The sequence below is a fragment of the Caretta caretta genome, chromosome 2 (genome assembly GCF_965140235.1).
Source record: "Caretta caretta isolate rCarCar2 chromosome 2, rCarCar1.hap1, whole genome shotgun sequence".
NCBI classification, from domain to species: Eukaryota; Metazoa; Chordata; order Testudines; family Cheloniidae; genus Caretta; species Caretta caretta.
The window spans coordinates 111,403,699-111,431,522 of record NC_134207.1 but is presented as its reverse complement, the minus strand read 5'-3'; the positions used below and the strand labels follow the sequence as shown (position 1 = coordinate 111,431,522).

Sequence of the window (27,824 nt, the reverse complement as noted above, 5' to 3'; positions counted from 1 at the left end):
AATCACTGGATCCACACAAAAAGAAAAGGAGGACTTGTGGCACCTTAGAGACTAACACATTTATCTGAGCATCCGATGAAGTGAGCTGTAGCTCACGAAAGCTTATGCTCAAATAAATTTGTTAGTCTCTAAGGTGCCACAAGTCCTCCTGTTCTTTTTGCGAATACAGACTAACCCGGCTGCTACTCTGAAACCTGGATCAACACAGGCATTTTAGAAGTGTAGGTGGAAAGACAGGTCTCTAACCATACAGATTGGTCACAACATTTCAAGCCTCATTTGACTGACTTGGATGTTTAGTTGAACGTTTCATAGTAGGTTAGCAGGATATTTCACAGCAGTATTTTGGCTGCTTATCTGACGTGGAACCTCCAAAGCTTTTGAAGTTCACCCGTAGACTAATATTTTATTAATTTACTGAGCTGAGGGCACTTTAGCATCTCCTATGTTTCTTCTGAATATCAAATATGTGTAGTTCTATGTGTTGGACTGTTTCAAGATATTATAGTTTAAAAGACTCTTTATCATGAACTGAGATATCGTGTTCTTAGTTTTGACAGTTTATCCTCTCTCTAGTTAATTAGAAAGCACAGCAATTTGGTACTTGCTATTTTAATGCAAAACTGATACTACTGTAATGCAGAGAGAGCTAAATTTTGCATTTGTCTTCTATTTTGTAGTACACAAATTGGTTTGGCTTATACTTAGCTACTGCACTTTAATTCTTGTGTTCGCAAAAATACTTTAAATTCATGATAGGCCCCAATCCTGTATTCCTCATATACCCCAAGTTTATATTGGCTTAAGTGAGAGTTTGATGTGCAGAAGGAATGCAGAATCAAGCTCCAAAATTACAGGAGGTGTGTGATTACGGCCCTGCTGCTGCTAGCATAGAACAACTGGAGGGGCATGAGGTGGGTTCTCCCTGTTCATGCTCTCCACACAGTTCCTCTCTCCCCACATGTGAATATGGGAGGGTACTTGGGAAAGTGTGAGCCAGACACAGGAGCACTTGCTGGCTAGGCTCATAGCCTGTTAAGGGAGTATATACAAGAGTACTGTGCTAGCCACAGGCAGAGCTGCTAACATAGACCCTCATATGAGAAAAGACACAGGCTTTATCAGGTGGCAGGGAATTGGTGCCCAGCACTTTGATAAGTACAGTGAGATGACAGAAAAAATGAAGTATTGAGAAATGAAAAAGAAACTCTGCCCCAAAATATCACAATTGTATTGTTAAAACGGACCTCTTCCTATGTTAAGTTTGTAAAAACAGGACAAATATTAGCAACACCATTAAAGGAACCAACCACAATGTGACACTCTAGCTTTACAATAAACTCTTCCCTGACTCACTGCTACTGTGGGACTTATGGGAAAACACGGTCAGGCCAGTCAGTTTCCCATTTCTCCTCAAAGGACTGGGGATCTCCCTATCCGTTTATCTGCTTTAAAATCCTGACTCTTGGATGCTATATTTTAAGCATAGATACAGGAAAATCTTAGTAAGTTAATGGTTTCCACAAAAGTCTCTAGACCCCTTTTGGAAGCCATTTGATTTCACTCCATCTACTTGAGTCTGTCCATAGTGACAAGTAAATTCCATGTAAAGGTCCTTGTCATGTTCAAAGCACCTGTAATCTAAACTGAATGAAATTTCAGAAGGCCTATGGACTCATTTAAGTCCTCAGGGTCTTCAAGGACTTGAGACTCACTTCAGCCTTAAACACTTGGGCCTTGTGCTGGCCTTCTGCATTGGGGAGAATGTCAGCCCAGGTGTGGCCAATTTAAACTTGAGGTTTGTTCTGGAATCTCCAAGTTGCATGGATGATATAGTCGAAACATCATTACTAGCATATTCCTTTTGTAACTTGAGTAGATATTTTCCACCACCACAGTAGAAAAGAGGCAGGGATTATAGCAGTGCACACTATGTTGGGTACATTTGCCCAGCTTCTGCATATAATTAACTTGTAGGCACTTTACCTAATGTGTGCTTAGTAGATAGTTGCTAGCTTTTTGTTAGTTATTGAGTAGTAATATAGGGACAAATCCTGGTCTCACTGCATTTTGCCATTGATTTCTACTCTTTCTACTCTACCTTTCATAGTCTATGGAAAAGGTGGTTAAGCAGGATGTCACAACAACCAATAATTGACCCTTTCAGAGCCATTCTCATATGATCCAACCAGTAGCTGTCCAGTATAGAAATATAGGGCCAAATTCTGCTTATTTTACTAACATGATCTTGAGAGACGGCAACAATAATAATAATCGTTTTCTAATCAACTACCAAGGGCCATATTTTTCCATTGCAGCATATCACTAACTTATTGCCTTCAACAGGAGTATTCATATCCTGCATGGAGTGAAGAGAAACCCAAGCTTAATGTTTTATTTAAAATAGTCTTATTTTCATTATTCAGGGATATGGGCAACTGTTATTCCTCTATGGTATCAATGGTAGGGAGGCTTTCCAATACTATGTGTCCTCTTAAAGGTAGTGTAGAACTTGTATAAAGAAAAACCTTAAACGTAACTTAGATGAGTCTTGTGCTTAAAACCTAGAGGTGGTAATCAGGAAATGTGGGTTCTGTTCGTGGCTTTGCCATGGACTGCCTGTTTTAACTTTGGAGAAATTCTGTCTCTGTGCCTCAGTTTCCCCTTCTGTTAAATAATACCTGACTTGTTAATTCACAGTCTTAAGTGGGTGGTATGTTCTCTGATTTCCCACACGGGTTTGGAAGACTGGGTAGAAATGGAGGAGGTGTCTGTGAGAACATGAAATGTTTGTACAGCACCTAGCACAATAGGGTCCTGGTCCAGGACTGTGGCTCCTAGGTGCTGATTATTTGTGTTGCAGAAGTTCTGGAAGGAGACTTTGTTTTCTTGTAATGAATCAATGTCATGTGTTTGTAAAAGACGAAGGAAAAGGTAGCTGGGCTGTGCTTGTTCTAAATTGGACGGTTCCGTTTCTTTCTATAAATCTGAAGTACACATTTTTGCTTCCAGATTTTCAATCCCACATGTATCCCAACAAAAATATGCACCCACACCAGCCTAATGCTAATAAATAAGGTTGATATTCATATATATTATTCATCCTTAATTACCTTGTGTGAAATATAATAAACATTTAGCAGCATGCACATATAAAACCCCCATACCAGAACGAAACATTACATTGCACACAATTCTCTCCCTGAAGAGAAGCTGAGAGAAAGAATGAACCCCATGTGACAGATGTTAGTCATATCAATTAAGGCACTCTTGGAAAGTGCTCAGATCCAACAATGGTGACAGCGATAAGAACTTATATAGAACTAGTATGTGAAAGCCTGGGCTATTGCACGGGTGTAATTCATAAACTCACATGGTGTTTTTTTTTCTCGTTTTTGTTTTAAAAAGCCAAAGATGCCTGCAAATTTAAAAACTTGATGGTCACCCAGACTGCAAATCCCAGTGATGATTGGTCCTTGTGATATTCTGAACAAAAACACCTCAGCCATGCTTGTAGCTGTTTCCATCACTTCATACTGACTCATCCGACATTCTAGGCTACGGAGTGACAATCCTGGAATCATATAGGCTCCATGTCTATATCTTCCTTATTTCAGCTGCGGGGTGTCTCCTCTTACTCATCATACAAAAATAATTCACAGACTGAGTCAGCATTTGTTAATCATGAGTTTAAGACACTGGCTGCACACCACCTGTAGGGAGGTGAATGTTGAGGTCGCTACCAGGTCTGTTCATCATAGCAAATACTCAAATCTGGTTTAACCTACAGAAGCTAAACTTAGCAGCTGCAAACACCAGACCCCACTTTTTATTAGCAACAGAACATACTATTCCTGGAACGTCTCAATGCCACATCTTTCAGATGCTCATTATGTTGGCTATGATCTGATCAGATCCTATTGCTCAAATGGTTACAGATGCTTCTCTTGCAATTGCCCCAGAATATGCCAGAGACAAGCTTTGGTGTGAGTGTTATATACAAAGCTTTTGCTTTGGACACTGCCCATAATAGAATGGTGTTCTCAGATCTCCTTTCTGTGCTGCATCTGCTTCTTCCTGCTTTTCCTCATAAAACATGCAGGCTGGCTTGGCTGACAGCTATTGGTAGCTAGTTACCAAAGAGTTGAGGAGGAAAGCAAGCTCGCTGCTGATTTAAGTCAGTGAGGCTTTAAAGGTACATTAGCTGATATCCAGAACTGATACCTAAATCCCTAGGAGTGGCGCCAAGAAAGAAAAAATGATAGATTGAGGCTTACACAAAAGACCTTAGAAGACCTAGGCTGTCCTATAATAAAGACCTCAGTGGTAGCACAAAGAGAGTCTTAAGAATATTCACTGTATTCTATAGGACAAACAAAGCAATAACCCAGCTGTTAATGTAAATAAATACCTGCAAGAAAAGCCTTCCTATCCCATGGTAGAAATTCCAGTAGAAGAATGTCAGCTGGCTCCAGCTCAGAACAGAGCAACAGGTTTATTGGTCTCCTGTTTCCTAGTAATGATTCTTCAAATGAAACCAACAGAGACCAGAAGAAACTAATAGGGGCCAACTGAAGGATTTTAATGGTGTCTACTGGAACTTCCACTAGTGAAGGAAAATGAGCTGTATAGTTTGTTACACATCTTCCCCCTTATCCCTCCCCAACCTTGTGATATCAGTTTTAGAGAGTACAGGGGCCGTTTTCTCAATGTTTCTGTTTCTCTTGCTGTCTCTGAAGCAGGGGTTCTGGAACAATTTGTATAGTGGGGGTGCTGAGAGTCATTGAACCAAACTGTAAACCCTATATATGATGGAAACCACTTCCAGCTAGGGGGTGTGGCAGCATCCCTGGTTCTAGCACCTATGCTAGAAGGTGCCTTGTTGCCTTTACATGACTGCAGAAGGAGATATATCACCAGTACAAGTTTTCCACAGTAAAGCTATCCTAGCAGATACAAGATAGCTTTCTTTGGCCATGTTTACACTACAGAGCCTATGCCAGCATACTTATGTCAGCATATCGCCCTAGTGTAGATACATATGATGCATATGCTGACAGAACGGAAGAACCCCTTGGCATAGCTACACTACCTCCCTGAAAGATATTAGCTATAGTGACAGAAGTACTCTTCTGTTGGCTTGGTTGCATGTACAGTAGGAGTTCTGCCAGCATAGCTATGTCTCCAGGGGGTGGAGGGTGGAGTTTTTCACATTCCTAGCCAACCTAGCTATGCTGGCAGACAAAGGCCTTGGCTACACTTGCAGATGTACAGCGCTGTGAGTTAAACCTGCCTTCGTACAGCTGAGTAGGGAAAGCGCTGCAGTCTGTCCACATTGGCAGCTGCCAGCGCACTATTGTGGCCACATTTGCGGCACTTGCAGCGACGTTGGGAGTGGTGCATTTTGGGCAGGTATCCCACAGAACACCTCTTCCCATTCTGGTGTCATAGGTTGTGGGAAAGGGGCGTGGGGTGAGGGGGATTCTGGGTCCTGTCCCAATGCCCCGTGATGCATCGCTTTGCATCCCAGCAATCCCTGTGTTTCCGTCCACATTTGGCGCCATCTTTCCACGGTTTCTGTGCAGCGTGATCTGTGTTCAGTTTTGGTCTGCAGGAAATGGAGCCCGAACTGCTGAGGATTATGCTGATGAGTCTTGCCAGCACGTCACATTTGGCAGTCGAGCTATTCCTTAAGATCCAAAGTGACAGTGAGGAGTCCGATGATGATATTGGGTTGTGTACTGCGTACGACACGAGATTGCTTGTGGCATTCATGGACATGCTCAGCACTGTGGAACACCGCTTTTGGGCTCGGGAAACAAGCACTGAGTGGTGGGATCACATCGTCATGAAAGTCTGGGATGACGAGCAGTGGCTGCAGAACTTTCAGACAAGAAAAGCCACTTTCATGGGACTGTGTGAGGAGCTCGCCCCCACCCTGTGGTGCAAGGACACGAGACTGAGAGTTGCCCTGATGGTGGAAAAGCGGGTGGCTATTGCAATCTGGAAGCTGGCAACTCCAGACAGCTACTGATCGGTCGTGAACAAGTTTGGAGTGGGAAAGTCAACTGTTGGACTCGTGTTGATGCAAGTTTGCAGGGCCATTAATTGCATCCTGCTCAGAAGAACCATGACTCTGGGTAATGTGCAGGACATTGTGGATGGCTTTACATAAATGGGTTTCCCTAACTGTGGAGGGGCGATAGATGGGACACATATTCCTATTCTGGCACGACCCCACCTAGCCTCCGAGTACATTAATTGGAAGGGGTATTTCTCTGTGGCTCTCCAGGCGCTTGTGGATCACTGTGGGCATTTAATTGACATTAACACAGGCTGGCCCGGAAAGGTGCATGACGCACGCATCTTTCGGAACACTGCCCTGTTCAGGAAGCTGCAGGCTGGGACTTTTTTCCCAGAGCGGAAGATCACAGTAGGGGAAGTCGAAATGCCCATTGTGATCCTTGGAGACCCCGCTTACCCGTTAATGCCATGGCTCATGAAACCCTACACAGGGAGCCTTGACAGCAGGAAGGAATTGTTCAACTACAGGCTGAGCCAGTGCTGAATGACTGTGGAGTATGCTTTTGGCTGTTTAAAGGGTCGCTGGCGATCTCTGTATGGGAAGCTGGACTTGGCTGAACACAGCATCCCTGCGGTTATATCCGCGTGCTGCACCTCCACAATATTTGTGAAGGAAGGGTGAAATCTTCACTCAGGCATGGACCTCCAAGGTTCAACACCTGGAGGCTGAATTTGAACAGCCAGAGAGTAGGGCTATTAGAAGGGCCCAGGGCAGGGCTGCAAGGATTAGGGATGCCTTGAGGGAGCAATTTGAGGCTGAAAACCACCAGTAATGTCTGGTGCCCTGCATGGGAGTGAAGTGCAGTGGTTCCAATGTTAGTAGGAATCTGTGTTTGCTACGCTGACTTGCAGTGCCTGTTTCTTTCCTGGGCTAAGGTATCTTTTTACTTTATGCAATAATAAAGAATGTTTTCAAAGCCAAAAAATCCATTTACTGAAAAGAAAATTCATTTATTGAAAAGAAACACAACTGCTTGGGAAACAGAAAGGGCAAGGGGGCGGTGTGGGGAATGGTTCAAACATAGATTTACATATGTCCTGTTCTCATACTCAGCCTTCCTGTCTGGAGTGCTGTACAATGAGTGCTGCACTTCAGGATGGCTATCATTCAGGATGGGGGTTGAATGCAGTGGGTAAGCGTTGTAGTTTTCAGGGCTGGGTGGTGAAGCTACAGGTGTTGGAGGCAGCTGCTGGCAATAAGAACCCGGATGTTGGGGAAAGTGGGTTGGAGGTGACATGGGGGCACAAGGGAAAGAGTTTTGGGACAATGGCTGCGGGGGGCGGGGCGGGCGCGATAGTGCTCCGCCTGCATGGCTATGAGCGCCTGGATAGAGTCCACTTGGCACTCCATCATGCTTATCAGCCGATTGGTGCTTTGCTGCCGGAGCTCCGTGCTTTGCCGCCGGTGCGCTGCATTTTCCTGGCAGATCCTGCTTTCGCTCTCCCTCCACTCCTGCACTTTTTGATTCTCTTTAAGAGATTGCTGCATCACTTCTTGCAGCATGTCTTCTTTGCTTTTTCGTGGCCTCTTCCTGAGTCTTGGCAGTCTCTCGGCCGGTGATAACACGGACTGTTGAGATCTCAAGGTTGCATCTGAAAGGCAAAATGCAACACTTAACAGAGGCAGCATTGTTTATACCAGACAGAGTAATGATTCCCCCAAACTTAAGGAGGGCACACACAGTCTACACAGTAGCATAATTTTTCCATCCCAAAGAGAGCGCACATAACCCACGGAAGCCCCAAAATGGTGAATAAGCACAGGGTCCAGGGGGACTGATTGTTTCACGGCTGTACTGTCTTCTGGGTTTCTGTGCCTTGGGGAGAGCCAACAGTTGCAGGGGGCCCCTATACTGAACACTGTCCCCATACTTTCCACAGGAGTCTATCCTAGAAGATATCTCACTGCTGAGGGTGACCTGGGAAGCAAGGGAGATTCTTCTACTGCAATGCAGCTTCCGCCCTGGCCCATATGCAGCTTGCCTGTGTGAAGCAATGGTCCCCCCGCCCCTCGCGGCACAGTGGCGGGGATACGTTAGCCTAACTGGGGCAAGGACCATGGTGGCTCTCCCAATAAACCTGCGCAAGTGCATTGCCTATGTTCTGGATGAGACTTTTTAAGAGATTTCCGAGGCCGATTACTGCGATGTGGTAGACCACATGAATGTGCTATTCCGCATCTAGGCATGCATGCAGACCTAACCCTCCTCGCCCAAAGAGCCCTCACCAAAAAAATTCCTTCCTGAAAAAAAGCCGCTTACTGGGAACCTGCTCTTCTGTTTGTCCTCCACCAAGTACTGGCCGCTGCGACTGGCTACCTTCCTCTTGGCTCAAGAAGAGCTCCTGGCTGCATGCCTCTAGGGATTCCCGGGTGTCTCCCCCTGCCCCAGCACCCTCACGCCTGCTTTCCTCCTCCTCTTCCTCCTTCTCCTCCCACTCTGAAGTATCCATGGTGGTGCTCGGAGTGGAGGTGGGGTCGTCCCCAAGTATCACATCCAGCTCTTTGTAGAATCAGCAGGTCGCGGGGAGAGCACCTGAGCGGCCGTTTGCCTCGCAGGCTTTGTGGTAGGCATTCTGCAGCTCCTTCACTTTAACCCTGCACTGCAGTGCGTCCCGGTCATGGCTCCTTTCCCTCATGCCCCTTGATATCTGCCCGAAGGTATCGTAATTCCTACGGCTGGAGCGCAGCTGGGACTGGACAACTTCCTCCCCCCAAACACTGATGAGGTCCAACAATTCTCCTTTGCTCCATACTGGGGCTCGCCTGGCACGTGGAGGCACGGTCACCTGGAAAGATTCGCTGAGAGCACTCCACGCCTGGCTGAGCAAACAGGAACGTGATTTTCAAAATTCCCAGAGAATTTAAAGGGCGGGTCTGACGGCTGGTCACCTGAGGCCAGGGCAGTAGAGTTTGAACTGATGACCAGAGTGGCTAGAACAGGCATTGTGGGATACTTCTGGAGGCCGATCAGAGCGCATTGGGTGGCCACGCTGGCGCCGCCGCGCACCAGCGGTGGTGCAACAAACTGTATTCCTCTGGGGGAGGTGGAGTACCAGCAGCGCGGTCGCCGCGGAGAAACAGCGCTGTACGTGCCTTGCCAGTGTGGACGGGGAGTGAGGTACAGCGCTCTGGGCGGCTTTATTGCGCTGTAACTCGCAAGGGTAGCCAAGGCCTTACTTGCTAAACTCAAGGAATTTAGAGTAACAGCCGTGTTAGTCTGTATTCGCAAAAAGAAAAGGAGGACTTGTGGCACTTTAGAGATTCACCAATTTATTTGAGCATAAGTGAGCTGTAGCCCACGAAAACTTATGCTCAAATAAATTGGTGAGTCTCTAAAGTGCCACAGGTCCTCCTTTTCTTTTCAAGGAATTTAGACACTTCTTACATCGAAGGAAGGGTGTTTCCATTAATGTAGGTAATCAGTCTGTCTGAGAAGCAGTAGCTAGGTTGATGGAATAATCCTTCTATTAACCTAACTGCATCCACACCAGGGGTTAGGTTGACCTAACTATAGTGCTCTGGGTGTGAAATTCTTTCACAGCCCCAAGCAATATGTAGCTCAGTTGATGATGACCACAAGTGAGTTGTGAAAGGATGTCTGACCCCATGCAATTTGTGGCAGGGAGATGGTTAATGCTCTTTCCCTTAGCAGAGAAATAATGCAGCTGTCTGTCCTCAGTGCCAAACTGAACAGGAACCCAGCCCTAAGGGAAATGAGTCTGGAGTTACTTAATCCCTAAAGGATTATAAAAAGAGTGTGCTTTAGGGAGTTTCTCAAGCCCTACACTAAGAAATTGGACAGTTTTTAGTAATGGATGCCCCTGAACCTGAACTGAAGATGTTTAAAGGGACAATGTAAACTGGGTTACATTTTTTTCTGAACCCTTTCAGAGTACACATCTCAGAGTGCATCTACACAAGAAATATCTTATTCACTTTCAGCAGCAGACCACTTGCACCCATGCTGCCATTAATAGAAGCTCTAGGGTAGATGGATGTAGGCATTTTTACAATTGTGTCATTATTGCACTAAGAGATGGACTAAGATTGCCAACTCATTTTGATCCACCCCAAAATTCATCAGGCGGTATAATCCTTTAATAGCTAGGATTACAGTTCTCTTGTTTGTTTGTTCTTTCCTACCTAATGTCTGGACAGATCCTGAGAGGTGCTGAGCAGTATTCCAAATGAAGACAGTCCATGGCAGGTGCTCAATGTCCTACTCTCTATTTGGTCGATGAGTGCTCTGTTGACCTTTTGGTCCTCTTGCATCTGTAGTGAACTCAAGTGCACTGCACACCAGGATTCCTTGCTGGATCCAAAACCTATGCACATTCTTACTGGCTTCATCAGGTCCACAAGTGACGCAAGGTTCTTTAGGAGCTTCCATCCATTTCACTACCTGTACTTGTATCCTGCCACCAGTAAAGATTTATAACATCTAACAAACACCTCATTTTAAACAAGCATGTCCATGTAACCACTCATCTCTGACAGGCGCAATTAACCTCTAGTCTGCATGCTTTTTTCTTTTTTTACTTGGCTTGCTGATTATTAACCCGTTGCTCCAGAACTTTACAGGTTCCTTCCTCCTTCCCCTTGTGTTCTGAAACACAACCTTACAAACACCCCCGCCTTTCCCCGACCCTGGATTTTCTAGTGCTTTCAACACAGTTGGCCATACACCGTTTCTCTGACCTTACAATTTCCTTCTCTGCCTCCCACAGCCTATACTCCTTTAACTAGTTTTCTTTGTGGTCTTGCCCACCAGTCAGAGACCTTGGCCCCTTAGGCATCTCTTAAGTTTTTCCCACAACAGCCAAGAGGAAGGAGCTGATGATTTATTAAGATCTAGCAAACCATTAATTTGTTCAATGAATTCCTTTGCCTCTCAGCAATCTTTTATCAAACCACCTCTGCTTTATTTTCTGGACAACTACCTGTTTCTCAAAGTAACTGCAAATTATCAAATGAGCTGATATCTGCTGGAAGCAAAAAACTCAGTTAACTATTAGTTTAAAAGCAGTGGAGTGCCTGTGATTGATTATCCGAGTTTAGATCTGGAGCAGCTATGGATAGGAAGGATAATAGTTCCTGGGGTGAATGCCATGAGACTTTATTTATAGAAGGCAACAAATTGAATAGGAGATATTGGACCAAATGCTCTGCTTGTGTAAATAGATGCAGCTCTATTTATTGCAGTAGAGTTTTTTCCATTTACACTAGTAGGGAATTGGCCTATTGTCTCTTAGAGCTGCACCTTGATGATTACACTACTTCTTTTTCCGCATGAGAATAAAATGTTTTAACAATAAGGTGCAATAATTACGGATTTTTAATAATTTATAAGGGTAATAATTTATAAGAGTTTTTTAAATGTATGTCTCTGAGAATTGTGAGGCAGGAAGTGTGGGTTCTGTCTCTAACTTTGCCATGGACTCCTTGTTTAACTTAGGACCAGTCATTGTTTTTCTCTGTGCCTCAGTTTCCCCTTCCATAAAATGAGAATAACAATACTTTCTGTGATAAATGAAGGTGAGGGGTAGTGCTCTTTTATGGATCCAGCCAGCCAGTTAGCTATAAAATCCCTCTTGGTAGCTGTTCTCTACTTGCTTTACCTGTAAAGGGTTAAAAAATCTGACTGCATGCATAGGTAAAAGGAAATGAGTGGGCACCTGGCCAAAAGAGCCAATGGGAAGGCTGGAACTTTTTAAAATTGAAACAAGACTGCACTTTTGTCTGTCTGTGGTTGTTCTCCCGGAGAGGAGAGACAGGGCTGGAACTATCCAGTAAAAAGCTTTGAGCCAGGTATGAAAAATCATCAGATCATACCTAGAAACTACTCATTTGAAACCCCAGATATGTAAGTAGATCAGGAAATGTCTAGGACGATGCTATTAGGTATATTTCTTTTATTTCTTTATGGCTTGAGGATTCCTCCGTGCTAACCCCAGGTGCTTTTGTTTTGCATGTAACCTTTAAGCTGGACCTCAAGTGAGCTATTCTTGATGCTTATTCCCTGTAATTGTTTTTTTTTTTTAAATCTAGCAAAAAGCCTAAATTCCAAATGTATTTTCTTTCTTCTTGTTTTTAATAAAATTTACCTTTTTTAAGAACAGGATTGGATTTTTGTGTCCTAAGAGGTGTGTGCACATGTTGTTTAATTTGCTGCTAGCAACAGTTGATTTCCTTTGTTTCCTCTCTCAGCTCTTCCCTGGAGGGCAGGGTAAAAGGGCTTGAGGGTACCCCACAGGAAGGAATTCCCAAGTGCGCCTTCCTGGGTTCTAAAAAGAGGGTTTTTGCACTTGGGTGGTGGCAGCATCTACCCATCCAAGGTCAGAGAAAAGCTGTAACCTTGGGAGTTTAATACGAGCCTGGAGCGGCCAGTATTAATTTTTAGAATCCTTGCGGGCCCCTACCTTCTGCACTCCAAGTGCCAGAGTGGGGAATCAGCCTTGACACTTGCCTTGCTGGAAATAAAATTTATTAGTATTTATTAAGAACTTTGACTTCCTTAGGAGCTATAAACACTTCATAACAGCATGATGATGTTTGTACCAGCTGAGGCTATTACATATTTCTTCAAACTCCTAAATGTGTGATAGTCTTTCCTATTCCCACACACTTTAGAAAGACTTGGTAGAAATGGAGGTTGTGCTTGTGAGAGCAGTAGATGTTTGTACAGTACCTAGCATTATGGGGTCCTGGTCAATGCTGGGGCTTCTGGGTCTACCACAATACAAAGAATAATAATAATGTGTTGCTTTCAAACCTACTCTTCTCACTCTCCAACCACCTCCGTGTCTACTTGTTCACAGAGAGAGACTCAGCCCCATGGCTGGAGTGCAATGTGAGCAGCCCTTTTTTGGCCAAGCAAGGAAGTAAGTAGGGGGTCAGACAGGGATTATGATAGTCTAGCCCTTTGAGATTACTCTGGGTTGGAGCAAGGAGAAGGGATCCCCAAAATAAGAGTTTCAGGATTGAGGGGGCTTCTGGGGAAGGACTGGGCAGCGTTCCTGACAGATGCTTTCCCAGCTGGATTATAGAAATATCTTTTGACCACTTGTGGTGTCCTCCATCTGTTCCCCACTTTAATCCATTGCCCTACTTACAAAAATCCTAGCTAAAAGTTCCCCTAACTATCCCTGATCCCATATGGAACACCATTATCAGAAATAATGATCAAGGTGCTTTAAATTTACACTGTGCTTTAAAGAAAAAAGAAACTGGCACTCTATGGCCCTGATCCTACAACTGGATCAGCGTGGGCCGACCAGTGAAAAGCCACATTAAAGTACGCGGAGCTCAGCACAGATGCCAAGGGTTCACCCATATGGATCCAATTATAGGACTGGGGCTTAAGGTAGATAAGACAACACATGGGAATATAGAATCCAGTTTCACTTGGGACGCTAGAAGCTCAACCAGACCAGCCCTACGTGCAGGGAAGGGGCATCTTATGCCATTGCTCACTTGCAAAAAGCACAATGGGCCAGATTCAGCCCTAGAATAAATGGATGCAATTCTATTGAAACTAATGGACTTGTGCACAGAGCAAGGCTGAATTTGTCCCACTGTCTTTCAAGTCCATGTGAATGTTCCGTCACAACACAGAACCCCCAACACAGTTTATCTGTACCTCTTACTTTAGCTTTGCATTTCATATACTGTGTTAGTATCCCTCTTTATTATGCTGCCTATTTTAAATACAGTGGTGTTCTTGCTTTAAAGTGTGACAGTGACTTTTACAACCTGTACATCTTTAGGAATAGATAGAACTCTCTCAGTTTCAAATGTCTCAGGCAGTTTGGAAATGACATTTATAAACCAGTCACTTTTATAATGTCTGGCCTTGTCTAAATTAGAAAAATTGCACCAGTTTAACTAAAGCAATTTCAAATTGGAGCAAACCCATAGTGTAGATGCACTAAAACTGCTATAACTTACTTAAATTGGTTTTGCTAAATTTGGTAATTTACCCTTGCTAACCTAAACCATTTTAAGCAAGATTTGAATCAGCTTAAGTGTGTCTACTTTTGGGATTTGCTCCACTTTAACCAACAAGACCTACTTTAAATCGATTTAACTAAATCAGTCCAACATTTCTAATATAGAAAAGTCCTCTCTCCTTCTGTAAACCAGAAACACCTGTTGGGATATCTCGAAATGATAAAGCTTCTACTTTGATGTACTCTCTTCTTTTCTATTATTATAATCGTGGCTGTTTTTTAACTGGATGTGTGTCAAGATCTCTAAGTGCTGTGACTGGACAGTGTAAATGTAATGAAAGAGAACATACTTCTTGTTGTAAAACATCCCTTTAACTTGCCTGTGCTCTTACAAGCTTTACTTCAGAACATATGCCCCCTGTATTTATGCCTGCTAAGAGGCCTTGCATCGTGAAGGGGACTGCATTGTAAATCATTATTATGCTGCTAACAGACAGTGCCTTTCTTACCAATAATTATGGTTGTGCCTGGAGTTGAGAAGGTTGTTCTGGGGCAATAAATCGTGCTGTAGGTGATCTTTCATTCTTTCTGCATGGTATTCCTGAATAGGAAATTGGTGTTCTTAACAGCTGAACCTGACAGTCTCCAAGGCTTTACAGCTCAAGTCACAGAATCTGCTATGCAGAGAGTGATATTTTGTTTTCACTTTTGTGATAGGAAATTTGAAAGGGGGATTGAGGGGAGCTTGCTCTCCATATTAGAAATGCATCAATGTTTGAGAATATTATTGGAGCTTTAAATCTAATAAAATAAGTTTAATTCAGTATATGCAGCGCTGGAGGTTCTGAAGAGCTTTTCTATATTGCATTACATAGCACCTTACATTGGACACAGCATTGTTACACATTCTGAAATCTGTTAGCAGACTGTGTTCCAAAAGGAGTCTGGATAGCTGAGGGGACTGTTAATGGGAAACAGACCATTTCACCTGTAAGGGCTTTGGTTGAAATTTAAACCTTGAGCCCAATCCTGCAGCTCACATGAGCAGTCCCACAAAAGTCAATGGGTCAGCTTGTGTGAGCGAGGACCACTTGTCTGGGGTTTCCATGATTGGACCTTACTTCGGTAGAAATTAAAATCAAAGCCATCTGCTGGCTGTCAAGTGACCTATATGAAATTTGGTCGTTTCAGTTCTAATAGTCAGTATCCACATTACAAAAGCTGCAGTCATCGCGAGCACCAATTAACACTCTCTGGTTGGCAGCAAGGAAGCATCCAAAGACTGAAATAACCATAGAGACTGAATTGCCCTTTCTCTCTTAGTGATGATCCATCTGAGTCAAGGTGATGTGTGTAAGTTTGCATCGTCACTGCTTTTTATATTTATTGCTTTTTTAAACATGTTCTTGTGCCACAGTTGTGATCTAGGGATCCCTTTGTGCCAATTGGCAGAGGGCGCAGGGGTTTTACCAGGATCCCTTGGCTTGGATATATGCGTAATGATTCACTAAAGGGGCAAGTGCGGTCTCTAGCCACTGGTCATCATAATAATTGCAAAATATATGTACAGATAATATTTAAGAAATAATTTTCAGTATAGGAACATAATGTTCTTATGGCAGATAACCAGGAGATGATGTGTCTTGTTTCCCCTCAGAAAGGGGGTGACAGACAATTATCTCCCTATCCGGTCACTGTGTGTTGTGTGCCAGGAAAAACAACCAGCAGGGGAGCATCCTGTTTATGAATAAGGGCAATGGATTGTTCCGATGTATCTCGGGGTGGAAACAGACACCCTGGATCTTTCACCTAGGAGGCATGCTAACCGCATGACTCGTCTCATGAACGGAAGATCACAGCCAACCCTGGCTGTGAAACACTGGAAGGACTTTGTGTGATCATTGTTCTATTAGATATGAAAGTATCTAGTTCAGTAAGTCTAGGTGCCAGAATGCATGTGATTAACGTAGACATTTGTTTCCAATACGTCTACTTGCTATCACTTGAATCTCTGCACTCTATTAAATAAACTTACACTTGATTTCACTATAAACAGATCTAAGTGCTGTGTGTGCTAAGCTGGGGCGTGCCGCTTCTTTGGAAGCAGTGAAGACCAAGGCCTGGACGCTCAGGGAGGGCTTGGGTGTTGGAGTGTGCTTATTACTCATCTGTAGAGTGACAGTGGGGCCTGCGCAGAGCTCGAGGGGAGGTCTTGTGTTGTCAGTGGCTGGTGGAGTAAGGGATCTCCTGTGTCATGCTAAGCGCAGGTGGTAGCAAGGTGCTTCACAACCCTGGTGTGGTGGTGGTGGGGTCCCCTAGTGGTTAGAGCACTAGCTCACTATACTCCCTTGGGGGTTGGCAGTAGGGAAATCCAGATCATCCTCATCCACTGGGTTCCAACCCAGGGCCCTGGGGCTGGCAGTTCAGGTGGGCAAGGGTCTCACCAAGCCTGCTCCCTGGGCCACTTCCTAGCACACCTCCTGCCTCTCCAGTGGCCCACTGGGGGCCTGGCTGTTGATTTGCAACTCATACTCAACTGAAAGGAGTCCAGAGAGACATCCCTCTCGCTCATGGGCAGGTACTCTGCTGTCTTTCTGGCAGCAGCCTGCAGATCCGTATTAAGGTCTGCTTGGCGTAACATGGAACTCCTGCAGTATCCCTGCAGGAGCTACTAGTGCAGGTCTCCCTTGTACTCCCTTGTGCTGTGGCCTTTTAAGATCACCCAGCAGATGCAACTGAGTAGAGTCCTGGGGGTGGAGTCTCCTGGGCCCAGAACTTCTCCTTAGCTCTCTCTTCCTGAGTGTGGGGTTTGTACAACCCATCACACTGGGTGCCTCCGGGAAGTGTCACAACAGTTCAGGGCACCTGCACCTGTATTTCCCTTGTATGGTCCACCAAGGGCACCCACTCTGCATTCCCAGCTCCTCAGCTGTCACCTCTTTGGGGCAGAGACTCATGTCTCCCTTCTGTCTGTGGTTTTTCCAGGCTGCACAGCTCCCTGCTTACACTGTGATATCCCCAGCAAGCCAGACTGTCTAAATAGGCCAGTGTCTGTGCAGTGCTTTCTCTTCATAGGCTTATGGGCAGCATAATTGTTAGCAGTCATGAGTTACCACACAGCCCTTTATAAGCAAGCACATTTATTCTTAAGACGAAAGCATTACAGAAAAAACATTAAAAACAATAAAAGAAACTATACGTGTGCTAAAAGCTTACCAGAGGTCACCCATCACCCAGGAAGGACAGGGGGGCCCTTGACTGAAGGTCCTGTCCGTTTGCTGGATCAGAGAGAAGCCTCTGCATCAGTTTAAACTCAGACTATTTATCCAAAAGCCCTTACTTTGTCTGTTTGGTCTCTGGAGAATCCAGTTTGAACTAGTATATGCAAGTCTTTCCAGGTGGCGGTACTTCTCTGGAGATGTTACAACCTGAGTGAACTTGCCTAATCACCCCAACTGTTCTTAGTTCCTGGAGGAGCTGTGGTCATCCTTCCCCATGGAATTACTTACAATTCCTGGCCCACAATGACACATCAACTTAGTACAGTAAAACTGTCCAAAGATACTGCAGGAAATTGCTATCTCTGTCCCAGCTTGGAGACAGACCAAGCCACACAGTTTCAACCAGGTCTTGACAAATAAAAAGCAAGCCTGACAGATTATTTGTTTTTGCTGCCACGGCCTTTAAACAGTACATTAAGTTGGTCAATGTGAAAACAAGCAACCTCATGACCTTCTAGTGCATAAATCTTCCTCCTGTTACCACCCCCTTGCTGCTTGTCATCTCTTCCTGTGTCATGTCCTGTCTTATATAAGAGAGATTGCAAAAGCTTCCAGGCAAGGATTAGGGGTCTGATTCTCTATTATGTTACACCAGGTTTACTCCACTGTGACAACATTGGTTTTACACTAGCGTCAAACTAGTGTGAAACAGTAGAGTTAGGTCCCATAGCTTTTATTTGTCTGTAATAAATTATGCAAATGTGGTGGTGTGGAAATATAACAAAGTGGCCGTAATTTATAGGTAGGATACATTTATAAATAGATTAAGTTTAAATAGTTAATAAATGGTTAATTGCTGTAAAGTCTGAGCGGTCAATAGGCTGCTTATAACATACATAACACCTTCTTCTTACATGTGTATAATCATCTATAAAACGTACTACTCATGTCTGCAACATGCTTATAACGTCTATTAATCACTTAACTCTTAATATTATATTTAAATTAACATTTATTAAAAAAAGGGGGTGACCTTAATAAAGCATAATTAGAGCTGGTTGAAAATTTTCCCGTGTAATGTTTTTCCACCAGAAAATGCTGATTTGTCAAAATCAAAATGATCTGTGGGAACATGTCAATTTTGATGAAATTTCGTTTAGAAAAAAATCAAAATGAAGTGTTCTGATAAGATCTAAACATTTGTTGGAATGGAATTTCTTGATCATTTTGAAACACATTTCAAAATGAAAATCAATTTTATATTCCAAATTATAACATTAAATAAAGTCGCAATTGAAATAAAATATTTTGATTTTATAGAATGCAATATTTTGACTGTCTAGAAATGATATGTTTTAAAAATAAAACCCTTTTGTTTTTCATGAAATTTAAAATGTTTTTCTTCTGATTCGCAAACGATAAAATTGCAGAATTTCCTGTGTAATGGAAGTTCTTGAACGGCTTAGTTCAGACAGGGCCTGATCCCGCTTCCTTTAAAGTCAGTGGCAAAGCATCCATTGATTTCATGGGGAGCAGGATTGACTGCATAATTTGTATTGCAGTATGGACATTTACACAGATTCTGCACAAAGTCTTGCTGAAAGCCTCTTGATGTCATTCTAATCTTATCTCCTGCAGTGATGTTCTGGAGAATAGGTTTCTTCCCCATATGTATTATTTCCAGAACAAATTAGTTAGCAAATAAAGTGGACAATGCCGAATGACTGTGTCATTAATCTCTAAAGTAACTCAGGCTGTTACTGAAGTGATCAACCATTCTGCTCAGAGAGTGCTAACATGGGATTTTAGCTGGGAGTGCTTTTAATGTGCTAAAAGAAATCTTTTAGATGGAGGCATCTTTGAAAATGTATGTTTGAACTTTGGGATGTCAAGTATATGAAGTTAGCAGAAGCTCCTTTTGCTGGCAGATTTCTGATCTAAAAGTTGGTTCTTAATGTTTTATCATTAGAAATGCACATACACAACAGTGAAGACACCTTTCCTACACTGGAGATTTCTCTTATTGAAGGCCAGCCACAAGTGCAGCAGCAAACTCCTAGTATAGATAGGATAAATTGCTATCAGCCATGTTTTGCACCCATGCCCCTTATCTCTGCTTGCAACTCTGGTGAACTGCACTGATGCAAATTGTATTTTATAGTGATTTTGCCTGTGAATGCTAGGAGTGTGCACTGGTACAGCTACCCCTGAGGCCAGGCCATCAATGGTTGTAACCAGAGCAAATCACCAATGTAGAAAAGCTCTTCTACACTTAAATATGTTGCAGCATGTGCTCCTCATTGTGCCCGGCTAGCGGAGAAGGGGAGTTACATCCTCATCTCCTCCCAGTCCTTTTGGAGAGTAGCAGCATTAGTCTGGATCAGGCCTTGTGCTCACAGGCCACTGGGACTGAAACTGTCACAGGCTCCAGAATGGGAGCACAAGTGGGGAGAAACTCTTTGTACTCTCTCAGTCATGCGGACCTGGCAGGTGCTGGGTCAATCTGGCCTGTAGAGACACCAGCCCCACTGTGACCATTGTGTAACTTTGGCATTTTAGCCCTTTGCTGAACTGTATTTGTAATTTAGTCCATCAGTGTAACAATGTGGTACTGAGCAAGTATGCTCATGTAAAGGCAAACAGTGCAAATAAGTATCTAGATGCATAGCACAATTACAGTGCAAAATACTGTTACAGTGCATTTAATACGAGGGGCAATCTGAGCAAATACAATTTGGCCTTCATGTATATCTTGAACCAAAGCGGAACAAACCCTTTAGTGTCCCTATAGTGTTCATCTTCATGCACCTCAGCAAGCCCTGGTTTCAGTCTGGAAAAGAAGAACCAGAAAAACGGGAGAGGGGCTGATCTTGGCAAGATTTCCAGGAAAGTTGTGCAGAACTAAGAAGTTCAGGTAAGCACATGAGGTCAAATTCTGGCACAGACCAGGAGGACAAAAGTGGCTTTAAGTCTCTTCTGATTGCACGCTACTCTGGGGGAAGAAATGCTTCTCCCACCCCTAGTATTACTTCTGTAGTCCATTGTGGCTGTTCTGAATTACAGAAGCCTCTCCCCTACTGACTATGGCTTGTGGCACAAGTTAGAATGGACACAGCTGAGTGTGTTACAGCCCTGCCCCTCCTGGCTCCATCTTCTCCACACCAGGACTTGGCATATGGGCACTTGTGGTGGTCTAGTGAAGTGCCTGTGCTGGGGAATTCTCCACTAGTAGCTTTGTACCTGTTCACAGCTCCTAAGTGCCTTCAGAGCAACATCTGGCAGCAGAAGTGGTGGCAGAAGCCCTCCTCAACATCTGGGGTACTTTCCAAACTGAACTGAATCTCTGAAACTTCTGAGGCTCACCCATCACTAATTAAACTACAGTTTGTCAATTCTTCTCTAGAGCTGCTGTCTTTAACAGGTAAACCCCAAAGATGGCTACCCAGGGGATATCATGATGTCTACAGGGTCTGACCAGATTTCTCCCTGGTCTTGTTTACTAGGTTTAGCTACCTCAGAACCCTGAAAATGTCAGGGAAAACACTGCGTTTGGTAGTTCTTTGACATTTCTTTTGACTTGTGTCTGTACAAGGTAAGTATGTTGTCAAATGCCCAGTAAATTCAATCTGATTGGCTTGTTAGTAGAGGATTGGAGATAATTTGGTTACCAGCTGAAGAATAAACATAATTTGCATATGCAAATTAACCTTGGGTTGGTTTTTTTTTTACCCTGTAGAACTCTCCAAAAGGTTGTGAGATTATGGACTAACATTATTCACTTATATTTTTAGTTGGTCCAGCTGATTTTTTTTCACCTCCTACATTCTTATTTGTCATCAGTTTGGCCTCTGTTATCTGCTATACAGAGCTGAGTGAAAGAGTTTTGGTGACTAGTTACTTGCAGAAACCATGCAGTTTCAGGTCAAGAGATACTGCCAAATTCAACCCAAATTTGTGAATATATAGTTTCGGTTGGGGGAGGGGAGAAAGGGAGAAAAATTTCCAAAAAAGTGGAAATGTTTTCCTTTTACATTTTCTGAATGTTTTGATTTGTTTTTGTTTCTAAAATGATGTTTTGTTTATAAATTTAGCTAGATTTAATCAAAATAAAGTTACCTTTCATTGGATATGAAATGAAATTGTTTTGGTTTTGCCCGGCTCTATTGCTTAGAACTTTTTTTGATGTTTTGAAGATGATAGATTAACATTTTCTGTTTATTTTCCATTTTTGTTTTCCTGAGTTCCAGGCTGCGGCTGGAACCAGAACCAGAAATGACAAAATAATAGTGGGGGAAAGACTGTTCTTGCTGTATTTCTGATCAGGCAGGAAGCACCACAAATCGTATTGTTATGAAATTTCTAGTATGATTTTGCAGAACAAAGGGGTTTGGATTAATATCTGAACTGAACTTTCTGAGGTTTGTCCATCAGAAGCTGTTGTTTACCACAGTATTTTTCCAGCTCTTTCGTTAGGAGGACAACTTCACACAAGACAGATACCTCCAAGGAGCCCCTCCTCCCCTAAATGCCCAATCCTCCCAGTATTATTCCTCAAATGCTTCATTCTGGGGGCCACCAGGAAAAGATCAGTGGATAAAATTTGAGATTGGCTGGTTGAGGGTAATGCTAGTGGACTACATCTAAGAGTTATGGGGTGAAACTGACCAAAGGAAAATTAGGGGTGAATGGAGAGGCCTATTATGCTGCTGAATAGTGTCCAAAAGGCAATGATAAGAATCCCACCCCTCATGAAATTGCACTAGATAAAGTACACAAGAATGCACTTGGAACAAGGTCATGCTCCTGGTTGGTAGGGGATAAACATGATAACTCGATATGTCTTTTACTTTTAACTTCTGATTTTAAATAGAGTTCAGTGAATAACTTATTCAGCAAGTGTGGCCATGTTCTTCTGCTTGTGGGATATAGACAGGCAGATCATAATATCCTCAAATGTATTCAACAGCTATCTTGTCATAATGTTTGCATTCTGGATTGCCCAATATTCAAAAATCAAGATGTGCTATTTAATAATGAATGTTCAGATAAATTATACCACATCGTCTCTGTTCTGTGATTCGATGAATGTGCAACCACTTCACGTACACACACTTGTGTGTCTAGCTTTCATATTCTGTCTCCACAAACATTTTTCACCGGTAAAACTTATTCAAATATATATACACAAAAGGAGAGTGAAAACATAACTGAAGCAAATATTTATTCAAAACCATTTTTTGTATTATTTGCTCAATTCTAAGTACAGGGCACAAACAAGGATGACAAGCAAAAATTTATTTTTTTTTCCCTGCAGAAATTAGCTATGCCTTATTGTATTACCCGTGATCAAACTGGAGACAAAAGTTAGTGGTTCGGGTTCATTACCTTTTATATGGAGGAGAGACAAACACTAAACAAACCTGGGAGTTGAAAAGATCATAAACCTTACATACCAAGTCACGTCACATAATCTGAATGCTCCTTAAATTTCCTCTGACTGCAGTTAGAGTGAGAAAGGGCTATTAGAGGCACTCTTAAGCTCCATGATCAAGAGAATGTTTACCAGATACTAGAATCAATCTTCCTCCCATTCTTTTCAGATTAAATTGACTGATACGGCAGGAGGCAAAGTTAACTCTTTGCCCTGTATCAGTGAGAAATAATCATAACATTATAAAGTTGCTAAACAAAATTCCAGTTCTTCAGGCTTTTCTTGTGTGAGTAAATTGATGGGCCATCTCACAGAACCAGCCCCCAAAACATGGTGTTTTCAGTGTTGTAGCTATGTTGGTCCCAGGATTTGAGAGACACAAGTTGGGTGAAGTAATCTCTTTTATTGGAGAAGAGGAGCTCAGTGTAGCTCGAAAGCGTGTCTCTTTCACCAACAGCAGTTGGTCCAATATAAGATATTACCTCACTCACCTTGTCTGTTTAACAGCATTTTAAGGATAGATATGTGTGTCATCTTTTGATGTTATTTCCATTACATTAGGTCTCTTCTTTTTCTCTATTTCTGGTGCCATTCTCTGGTGAGATTAATTTGTATTAAAGTAGAGAGCTAATTACACAAAACAAGCTGATGTAGCTGGGATACTGCCTGAGCATAATTAAATATAAAAAACATGGTGTTAATACAACTGTGGTGCTAATTAAATAAAAATGGTGGTAAGTATCTGAGGCAGTGCAAATATAAGAAGTAAAACTGATAAAATGCTCCATTAAAAAATTCTCATAGATATTACAATTGACTAGTCACTGAGCTGCATTATTAATAATTGTATGTGAACTGCTACACAGGGCCCAAATGAAGTCAATGGGGCTTTTGCCATTGATTTTCATGGGAGCTGGATCCAGACCTTAATGTTCCAGAAGCTGCTGAGAGGAAAGCCCTATATTCACTTGTATTTGTGACTGGATTTAAGTGTAGCATCCTGCCACCAAATCAGGAATGGACAGTAATGACAAATGGACACAGAGGATAAACCCCTCAACAAAGATTGTAGCCCTTTCCTGGACAGGGCTTACCTCTTTATTTTGCACTTTGCCAACATTTGTGTATCTTGCCATGCCACAAGAACCTCATTGAATTGAATTGTAACCTTGGTAGTAATCAACCTTCTTAAATCAACATAGACCAAAACTTTGTCTTAATGCAAAATTCCCCTCAATAGAAAATATAATACCTTCTTTTAAAGCCTTGATTAGCTGAGCCCAAGTATAAATGTGTGTGTCAACTAATAGTGAGAGAAACAGAGCCACAGAGGAAAGTTACACGATAGCGAACCCACAGCTCTGTGGGAGCCTAATGTACTAATGCACAATATTTTAGGCAGTTCTGTATGTCATATATATCAACACGAGTCTATCCCAAAACTAGGTTGTGATTTGGCCAAAGGTTGGAGGCCTCATGCCCCCATTATTCCTATCTGTGAATGTGCTGCTTCCTAGCAGAGCATAAAGACCCTGAATTAGCGTCCAAACTCACTTCCTTCCAGGGGTTTGGCTTTATTAGTGTTAGTTTTGTGAAAGGCAACATAAACCTCATCTTTAGCTTCCTCCCTGAGCTTGGCTGTCCCTTGCACTGTCCTACAGAACATCTTCTGATCTTGTTCCCACTTTTTCTAAAGAGCTTCTCCCACCTCCTTTCTTTCCTGGGTGAAATTAATGAGCTGCACCTGCCACAGTGAGTCAACAGAACTTCAGTAGCTTTATACAGTGTTCTAACAGAAGTACCTTGCCATCCTGTTACATTATCTTACAGTTGCGTTGCACAATCTAAGTCCCATCAAGCTGTTCCTTCTGCTCTAGTGGTGGACCCTCAGTGTCTGCAGAATTGAAATAGTTATTTAAGAAATAAAAGTTTCTGGCTTGTATGGTAATGAAGAAAACCTTTCAACTGGGAAGCAATGCAATATTATCTTCCTGAGTCAATAGCCTGAAACAATAGCGATAGGGCTGAGCTCACAGCCATTTTTACCCTGTCAGAGGATCATGTTCTAACACAGTAGTCCCCCCGGATGTGTTTCAAAATGGGTTAGTCTTATCTGTGGGGGCTGGATCAAACTATGTTCAAACCACATGACTAAGGCTGTGAGTAATTGGGACCCAATCTGCACACAATGGAAGTTTTGCATTTGACTTCAGTGGGAGCAAGATCAGAGTCTTAGGGTATGTCTACACTACGGAATAAGGTCGAATTTATAGAAGTCGGTTTTATATATTCGAGTGTGTGTGTCCCCACAGAAAATGCTCTAAGTGCATTAAGTGCATTAACTCGGCGGAGTGCTTCCACAGTACTGAGGCTAGAGTTGACTTCCGGAGCATTGCACTGTGGTTAGCTATCCCACAGTTCCCGCAGTCTCCGCTGCCCATTGGAATTCTGGGTTGAGATCCCAATGCCTGATGGGGCTAAAACACTGTCGCGGGTAGTTCTGGGTACATATCGTCAGGCCCCCTTCCCTGCCTCCCTCCGTGAAAGCAAGGACAGACAATCGTTTCGCGCCTTTTTTCCTGAGTTACCTGTGCAGACACCATACCACGGCAAGCATGGAGCCCGCTCAGGTAACCATCACCCTATGTCTCCTGGGTGCTGGCAGACGTGGTACGGCATTGCTACACAGTAGCAGCAACCCCTTGCCTTGTGGCAGCAGAAGGTACAATATGACTGGTAGCCGTCATCGTCATGTCCGAGGTGCTCCTGGCCACGTCGGCTGGGAGCGCCTGGGCAGACATGGGCGCAGGGACTAAATTTGGAGTGACTTGACCAGGTCATTCTCTTTAGTCCTGCAGTCAGTCCTATTGAACCGTCTTATGGTGAGCAGACAGGCGATACGGATTGCTAGCAGTCGTACTGTACTATCTTCTGCCGGGCAGGCAAGAGATGAGGATGGCTAGCAGTCGTAACTGTACCATCTTCTGCCGAGCAGCCATGAGATGTGGATGGCACGCAGTCCTTCTGCACCGTCTGCTGCCAGCCAAAGATGTAAAAGATAGATGGAGTGCATCAAAACAAGAAATAGACCAGATTTGTTTTGTATTCATTTGCTTCTCCTCCTCCCCCGTCTAGGGGACTCATTCCTCTAGGTCACACTGCAGTCACTCACAGAGAAGGTGCAGCGAGGTAAATCTAGCCATGTATCAATCAGAGGCCAGGCTAATCTCCTTGTTCCAATAAGAACAATAACTTAGGTGCACCATTTCTTATTGGAACCCTCCGTGAAGTCCTGCCTGAAATACTCCTTGATGTAAAGCCACCCCCTTTGTTGATTTTAGCTCCCTGAAGCCAACCCTGTAAGCCATGTCCTCAGTCGCCCCTCCCTGCGTCAAAGCAACGGCAAACAATCGTACATCTGAGAGTGCTGTCCAGAGTAGTCACAATGGAGCACTCTGATGGGGCTAAAACGTTGTCGCGGGTGGTTCTGGGTACATATCGTCAGGCCCCCGTTCGTTCCCTCCCTCCGTGAAAGCAAGGGCAGACAATCGTTTTGCGCCTTTTTTCCTGAGTTACCTGTGCAGACGCCATACCATGGCAAGCATGGAGCCCGCTCAGGTAACCGTCACCCTATGTCTCCTGGGTGCTGGCAGATGCAGTACGGCATTGCTACACAGTAGCAGCAACCCATTGCCTTCTGGCAGCAGACGGTGCAGTACGACTGGTAGCCATCCTCGTCGTGTCCGAGGTGCTCCTGGCCACGTTGGCTGGGAGCGTCTGGGCAGACATGGGCGCAGGGACTAAATTTGGAGTGACTTGACCAGGTCATTCTCTTTGGTCCTGCAGTCAGTCCTATTGAACCGTCTTATGGTGAGCAGGCAGGCGATACGGATTGCTAGCAGTCGTACTGTACCATCTTCTGCCGAGCAGCCATGAGATGTGGATGGCATGCAGTCCTTCTGCACCGTCTGCTGCCAGCCAAAGATGTAAAAGATAGATGGAGTGGATCAAAACAAGAAATAGACCAGATTTGTTTTGTACTCATTTGCCTCCTCCCCTGTCTAGGGGACTCATTCCCCTAGGTCACACTGCAGTCACTCACAGAGAAGGTGCAGCGAGGTAAATCTAGCCATGTATCAATCAGAGGCCAGGCTAACCTCCTTGTTCCAATAAGAACAATAACTTAGGTGCACCATTTCTTATTGGAACCCTCCGTGAAGTCCTGCCTGAAATACTCCTTGATGTAAAGCCACCCCCTTTGTTGATTTTAGCTCCCTGAAGCCAACCCTGTAAGCCGTGTCATCAGTCGCCCCTCCCTCCATCAGAGCAACGGCAGACAATCATTCCGCACCTTTTTTCTGTGCGGACACCATACCAAGGCAAGCATGGAGGCCGCTCAGCTCACTTTGGCAATTAGGAGCACATTAAACACCACACACAGTATATGCAGCACCAGAACCTGGCAAAGCGATACCGGGCGAGGAGGTGACGTCAGCGCGGTCACGTGAGTGATCAGGACATGGACACAGATTTCTCTGAAAGCATGGGCCCTGCCAATGCATGCATCATGGTGCTAATGGGGCAGGTTCATGCTGTGGAACGCCGATTCTGGGCTCGGGAAACAAGCACAGACTGGTGGGACCGCATAGTGTTGCAGGTGTGGGACGATTCCCAGTGGCTGCGAAACTTTTGCATGCGTAAGGGCACTTTCATGGAACTTTGTGACTTCCTTTCCCCTGCCCTGAGGCGCATGAATACCAAGATGAGAGCAGCCCTCACAGTTGAGAAGCGAGTGGCGATAGCCCTGTGGAAGCTTGCAACGCCAGACAGCTACCGGTCGGTTGGGAATCAATTTGGAGGGAGCAAATCTACTGTTGGGGCTGCTGTGATGCAAGTAGCCCACGCAATCAAAGATCTGATATCAAGGGTAGTGACCCTGGGAAATGTGCAGGTCATAGTGGATGGCTTTGCTGCAATGGGATTCCCTAACTGTGGTGGGGCCATAGATGGAACCAATATCCGTATTTTGGCACCAGAGCACCGGGCCGGCGAGTACATAAACCGCAAGGGGTACTTTTGAATAGTGCTGCAAGCTCTGGGGGATCACAAGGGACATTTCACCAACATCAATGTGGGAT

The 27,824-nt window shown here is 43.9% G+C and overlaps 1 long non-coding RNA gene across 1 annotated transcript in view; it reads left to right on the top strand.

Annotated features, from left to right (window-relative positions):
* LOC142071072 (uncharacterized) overlaps positions 1-6,194 on the top strand; it is a 146,353-nt gene extending 140,159 nt beyond the window's left edge. Inside the window, exon 6 of the long non-coding RNA XR_012667021.1 lies at positions 5,615-6,194. This is a non-coding gene — a long non-coding RNA (uncharacterized LOC142071072). The remainder of the gene's footprint in view (positions 1-5,614) is intronic.
* The last annotated feature ends 21,630 nt before the right edge of the window (positions 6,195-27,824 follow it).